The 6,660-nt window shown below is 47.0% G+C and overlaps 1 long non-coding RNA gene across 1 annotated transcript; it reads left to right on the top strand.

The window, feature by feature from the left end:
* The first annotated feature begins 1,401 nt into the window (after nt 1-1,401).
* On the top strand, nt 1,402-6,323 carry LOC130709416 (uncharacterized). Its single transcript, XR_009009959.1, has 3 exons — nt 1,402-1,463; nt 1,631-1,751; nt 5,110-6,323. It is a non-coding gene; the product is annotated as an uncharacterized LOC130709416 (long non-coding RNA).
* The last annotated feature ends 337 nt before the right edge of the window (nt 6,324-6,660 follow it).

Below are 6,660 nucleotides of genomic sequence, written 5' to 3'. Positions count from 1 at the left end.
AGGAGGCCAGCAGCTGTTTGACTGGCCCCCCTGGCACACTCTTCCCACACAGTAATCCCTTTGCCTTTATAATGCAGAGCTGGGGCTACACACTCAGATTATATACCATGACTAACCAGCAATGTCATCCTATAGCTGGCCTCATTTCACATTCATATTTTGTCCTCATCCCCTCCAACCCATTCTATCCTTTCTACTTCCGTCTAACCCTCAGCTTTTCTTATTTCCCATTTTTAAAATGTCTGAAAATTTGCTCACCATTGAGAGCTTCATCCTGGGCAGCAGGAGTGACAGCTAAAGGACCCTAAATGTGACTTTTCAAAATAAGTATTGGACACCCCAGCCAGCAGCTTCTGAATTTCAAACCAGACAAAGGCAAGGTTCTGGATGTTCTCATGGCAACCCTGATTTACATACCAGAAGGAGCCTTCTGGATTGCCAGCTGGATCCTGGGTGGTATTCTCGGGGCAATGTTTGCATCAAAGGCCTGTTTGCCAGCCCCCTCGGGGACCTGCTGGGGCCTGAGACAGCCCTCCACCTCCTCCCTGCTCCACCCAACCTCTGACTCTTCCTGACCTTGTCCTTCCTGCTGCACCAAGGCGGGGCCCCGCCAGCCTCCCCACCTCAGCCCTCTGTGACTCAGTGGAAGCCGGTGACCACGTCCCTTCACCCCACCCACACTCCATTCCAATGGCCAGCTCACTTCCTGACACCCGACCACCACGCACAGGCCTCTGCCTAGAGTAAATAGTCCTCTCTGTGGGACGATTTACGACCAGAGCCAGCCCTGTATGGGAAGGGGCCACGTGCATTTTAGCCTCCAAGGGCACGCCTGCCTCTGCACAGCTAAAATGCTAGCCTCTGTGAATCTTCCTTTTGAACCCTGACTGACCTGGGATGTTTTGTTGAAGGGAACTAGAGACTTATTCTTCAGTGTGCTACCTAGCACAGTGCTGGCTCGACACGTGTTGAAAGAAAAGAGTCTTTAAAAAAGAGAGATTAATACATGGAGAGTAATTTAGGGGCCCCCCAGGCTTCCCCAGGACCTGACAGTTTCTACCACCTCCATAAGGGCTTATTCCGGCCAGATTAAAGGTGGAGTTGGTGATACCTGGGCTGACGCCCCAGCTTTGCCACTCTGAGGTCTCAGGCACATTGTAAGACCCACCAAAGCCTCCAGTTCCATATTTCATCAATTCCAGGATGTGCTGTTTCTCTCGTTTTAGACTCGGAGACCAGGATATGTCTTTCAATTAATTCAACAGTAGGAAATTGTATTTCTGTTGCTGCCGTGCCCCCTCCTACAGGAGGAGCCCAGGGGTGGCCATGTGACTTGCTCTGGCCAATGGAGTGTGAAGGGGAGTGATGTGTCACTTCCAGGCTGAAACTTTAGAAGGTTCACCTCAACAGCCAGCAAAGTTCCAGATGGAGGCTGTTGTGTGTGCCTGGATCTCGCAGTGAAGGTGATATGGAGCTAAGCCGTAGCCAGCGGGCATTTAAGGAGAGAGGAGCATAAACCTTCCTTCTTTAGCCATGGAACTTTCGGATTCTATGTTTTGATAGCACAGTCTAGCATATCTTGACTGGTACCGCATCTTCCAGTTGACAGGTTTTTTTCTTTCTTTCTTAGTGGTCCATAATGGTGCAACCCACGATCGAGGCTGGTGTGGATTCAATGGGACCCAGTAGGACCTCTCACAGGCTGAATGAGTGAATCCATTTGAACCACTTAGCACAATGTCTTGCCTGCAGTGAGTGTTCTATTCGTTAGTCATTGTTATATTTCCAGCCCTCTAGAAATATGTTTGGTTTAGTGATCTGATGACACAGAAAGTTGGCAGCCCCCTCAGATCCCTTGTGGAATGAGACAGGGTATAAATAAGTTCAAGTAAACAAGAATGTGGCTTGGGCACTTGCTGTTGTAGGCTCTTTGAGGGTGTAGGTGTTTGGGGAGGTAACTAAGAATGCTGCCTTTCTTCTCGTGAATTAACAGTTTATTGTCTGGGATGTGAGAAGGTGGAAGAAACTACTCAAGTGTACAAGTTTTTGGTGCAGCAGAATGAAGAAACGCCATACTCTTTGAGATGGAGCAAATATAAGAAACTTAAATTTTTGCAGAATTAGGAATGGCTCACAGATCCAGTCTGAAGACACCAGACTTCCAGCTAATTCTTTACATTTTATAATATACCCCTGTGCTTTGGAATAACTCTCTCCAGGAGTTTTATAGCCAGCCCCTGCAGACCCAAAGGCAGTGAGAGTGTTCTGCATGCTGGGCTGGGCCAAAGGACAATGGTAAGGGCCACCAGCTCTGTCTCTGACGTTTCATAGCCACTGTCCGCCCCATCCGCATCCTCTCCCCTGCAGCTCATGTTACCTGCCTGCTACCTCCTTCACTCAGGAAGAGGACGAAAGGCATTTATCCTAAAGTATTAGTGATGTAAGCATTACTTCCACAGGAGGATTTGTATTTTAAAAGCGAAACTAGAAAGTGAAAAAGAAAATTACAGGACAGTATGTAAGGTTGTGTTAGGGGTCTGTTAATTCCAAGAAATAGAAACTCACTCGAGTTGGCTTAAGTTAAAAAAAAAAAAAAAAAAAAAAGGAAAGGAAAACAAGAAAGAAAGAAAAAAAACTTACTAGAAATCTGGAATCTGCATGAAACTTGATTGCAGGTAGTGTGGTGTGGCCTCAAGGAACTGAAAAGTTCTCAGGCAACTGTTCTCTTCAACTTTTTTTTTTTGTAATTACCCGCCCTCCAACTCTTTTTCACTCTCTGGGGTGTCCTGGTCTCTCACCTCTACTGCCTGTGTCTACCTGAGTCTTTTCTCTCAGCAGACAGCTTTCAGTCATCAGCTTGCGCGTGGCCCCGCCATGGCTGCCCTGAAATGGTGGCCTCAGAGAGATGGTGGGTTTTTTTGTATTGTTTTTTTTTGGCCACTCCGTGCAGCTTGTGGGATCTTAGTTCCCCAACCAGGGATTGAACCCGGGCCCTTGGCAGTGAAAGTACGGAGTCCTAACCACTGGACCACCAGGGAATTCCCAGAGAGATGGTGTTTTAGAAGTGGGAGTAGAGACCTTGCCAGAGACCCTTGTCATCCCACAAGAACATGCAGAAGGCCTAGCCAGTCACTGTGAGCGTTTTGTAGGCGTGGTTGTCCATTCCCTCCTACACTCGAAGCCAAAGTTGATCTACATATCTGTCTACCCTTCTCTCCTCCACTTCACAATGTCCCCTACGGTGCTGAACTGTGTTCTCTCTTTTCCCACCGCAATCACCCCTTATGCAACTACCTGAGAGCTCTTTCTAAAATGCAAAGCTAGCCCACCACTTGGCTGTGTAAATCCTTTTCAGGCTCCCTGACCAAGGCAGGGAGACTCCCTCCCCCTGGGGCCACTTCCTTTATTTTCAGCCCTGCCTTTTGCCTCCTCCCTTTCCCCAGATCCAGCCTCCAAGAAGCTTCTGCTCCCTGAGATGCCCTGCCCCCTCTTTGCCCACCTAGCAAACTCCTACTTTCCCTTCAATGCCCTGCTCAAAGCCACCTCCTCTGTGAAGCCTTCCTTGATTATCCACAGGCACAGGCCTTTTTTCTTTCTTTTCCTGTGATCCTTTGTTTACCCATCTCTGCCAGCAGGACTGTCTTCTCTACCAGAGCAGGAGCTCTTTCAGGGCAGGGATTAGGCTTTATTTGTGTCTGTACTAAGCCCAGAGCCCGGCATCAACTAGATTTTCAGTGTAAGGTAGTTGCAAGGCAGTGAAGCACTGGTGCTACCCACCTGGATTCAAAGCCAGACTCTGCAACCTACTGTGACTTAACATCTTCATGCCTCAGTTTCCCTACCTGTAAAAAGGGGATAATGATACTTCCTATCCCACACATTTTTGCTGAAGTTTAAATGAGGGAACATACGCAAAGTGTTTGTTACTCATGTATGAATTATTATTTTCTTCATTATTTCTGAATTAAGGTGTTCAGCGGGAGGGTGGCACACAGAGCCTTGCAACAACTCAAGATTTTGTTTAGGAAAGACTATTGCCCGGAGACATGCAGGCTGATATTACTTCAAAATATTTTGCGGCAATGGCACGCTGGCCTGTCATCTTCGTGGAGAGATTCAGGAAAGTTACAAAATACCATCTCTTTCCTGGAAGGATCTTGCATATTTCCTTACCTCTTGTCCATTTGCAAGGAGTACGTTTAATAACCCAGACAAAGTGTCAGAAGAGAATTGGCTGGAAAGGGTTAATCCTGGATCCTTGGAAGGAATTAGGCCCTGGGGAAAGATGGGTTTCTAGGGATGGTAGAGAATAAGGCTTTCCTGCATCCATCCGAGGCGCCGGGAGGCATCGCCATGGTGATGCAGAGTGTGGGTCCACTTTGCATTTATGTGGGGCTTCGTATTTCTTCAGTTCTGGTGAGGTTCAGTTGAACTACATTATGGAGAAGAGAGGCACAGAGAAAGGTAAATGCTTTGCTCAGCCAGGGTGGTACGGCAAGTTACTGCAAAGGCGGGGACTAGACCCCTGATTCATTCAGTAACAAGTATCAGTGGAACCTGCTCTGTGCCAGGCCCAATTCCAGGTATGGAGGACTCAGCAGAAAGCAAGGCAGGGTCTCTGACCTAACAGGGCTGCAGGCAATAATCAAGGAAGCAAATATATGCCATATTTCTTTTTTTTTCCTTTTTTGATGTGGACTATTTTTAAAGTCTTTATTGAATTTGTTACAATATTTCTTCTGTTTTATGTTTTGGTTTTTTGGCCGTGAGGCATGTGGGATCTTAGCTCCCTGACCAGGGACCGAACCTGCACCCCCAGCATTGGAAGGTGAAGTCTTAACCACTGGACCATCAGGGAAGTCCCAATATTTGCCATATTTCACTGATTCTAAGATCCTCCCCCCAACCCCTGCATTTTAAAATCTCTGAAATTGGAGCAAATACATCTTATAATCAGTGGCATGTCTCGAGAACATTTTTTCTTTCATAGTGATACATAAAATAATGATGCACCTTACAGTGGATGGCATCTGAGATTTAATAAAATGTAATATGATTCAGGTGATGGCATTCTAACTCTCCTTGTTACTGATTTATTTTCCTTCCAAGCAAGTTACAGTGGAGACCTGAAGCCTGAAATCGACAAGGATTTCTCTAACTAATCTATTCCTGGGACTTGTTTAGAAATATTCAGCTCTCTCAGTTATGCTTCTGTGAATCCACCTTCCTTTGAAGCCAGTGAGGATCCTGCCTGTTATCAGTAAAGAATTTGGCTGCAAATAAGAGAAAATCCAACCAATGGTGACTTACACTAACATACATAATCCTAGGGCTGGAGCAGCTGCTTAAATAAGTCATCACGTACCCAGGCTTCTTCTATCATTTGCTCTACCATCCTCAGCTCATGACTTTAATGACTTTAGTCCTCACGGTCACAAGATGGCTGCTGTACTTCCTGGTCTCACATCCATGTTCCAGACAGGAAGAAGAAGGAAGGGCAAAGGGTTCATCATTCTTTTTTTTTTTTTTTTAAGTCAGGGAAACAAGCTTTCCTAGAAGTCTCATTTGGCTGACTTTGCCTACGACAGCGTCTGCTCTGCCGAGGAAACAGAACAATGCGGCTCTCATGAGTGCATTATGTACATATGTGTAATGGCACTGGTGGTGGGAATCAGAAGGAAGAGAGAATACAATGACTACCCTGAAGGGAAATCGCTAAACTGATTTGTCCCACCTGAAAATGTGACAGAAACCAGTCAACACACATTGAGACAAAGCTGGGTTTCTTCACACTTGCCTCCAAATATCCAGCCAGAACGAGGAACAGTATGGTCTCATGGACACTGGCCATATGTCACTAACCTCTTACTAGTGTCCAAATGAGAGGGAAATAAACATTCCACATCAGGGTAATGAACCCTCAAGTCTTGGAGCAGAGCTTCCGTTCTTCCTGGACAGACTGAAACCCCATTGAGAAGTTGAGTAACTCACAAGTGAAGAGGATTGCTAGATGAGGAGCCAAAGGATGGAGAAAGTCTCCTGAACCACATGCCAGTGTCCCGAGGACAGGATTCTGGTCTTGAGCAAGGTCAAGCTGGGTTCTCATATGAAGGGGAGGGGGAGAGGGGCTGGATCAGAGGAGGGCCCTGGGAGGGAGTTGTTGGCTGTCAAGGGAGCAAGTACATTAACAAAGGTGTCACCCTTTACCTCCTTAGCAGTCTGATGGTCTTGCTTTTCCATATATCTTTTCACCCTAGCTTGTCAACTAACACAGTAATGTAATTCCTTTTGGAAATGCTTGAAAATTATACACACACTCACAGAGTTTGTTGCTACCTACAGCGGTAGATGGCAAAAATGGCGACAACCCTCCACCACTCCTTATGCTTACTGCTCTGCAAGATGGCTTTGCAGCCCTTCCCAGCAAGAGTCACAGGCTAGTTCTCCACTCCTTGAATTCGGGCTGCCCAGTGACTCGCTTGGCCCAGAAGAAAGCAGTGGGTGTTATTTGTACAGTTCTGAGCCTAGGCCTCGAAAGAAGGTGCCTGCTTCTTCTCTCTCGGGAACTCAGGTGAACGGGCCGGGCTAGCCTGCTGGAGAATGACAGGTAGAGGAGCTGCCCCAGCTGAGGCCACTGCAGACCAGCCAGCCCCCAGCTGA

Source organism: Balaenoptera acutorostrata, chromosome 12 (assembly GCF_949987535.1).
Source record: "Balaenoptera acutorostrata chromosome 12, mBalAcu1.1, whole genome shotgun sequence".
Classification (NCBI taxonomy): Eukaryota; Metazoa; Chordata; class Mammalia; order Artiodactyla; family Balaenopteridae; genus Balaenoptera; species Balaenoptera acutorostrata.
This window is presented reverse-complemented; position numbering and strand designations above follow the sequence as displayed.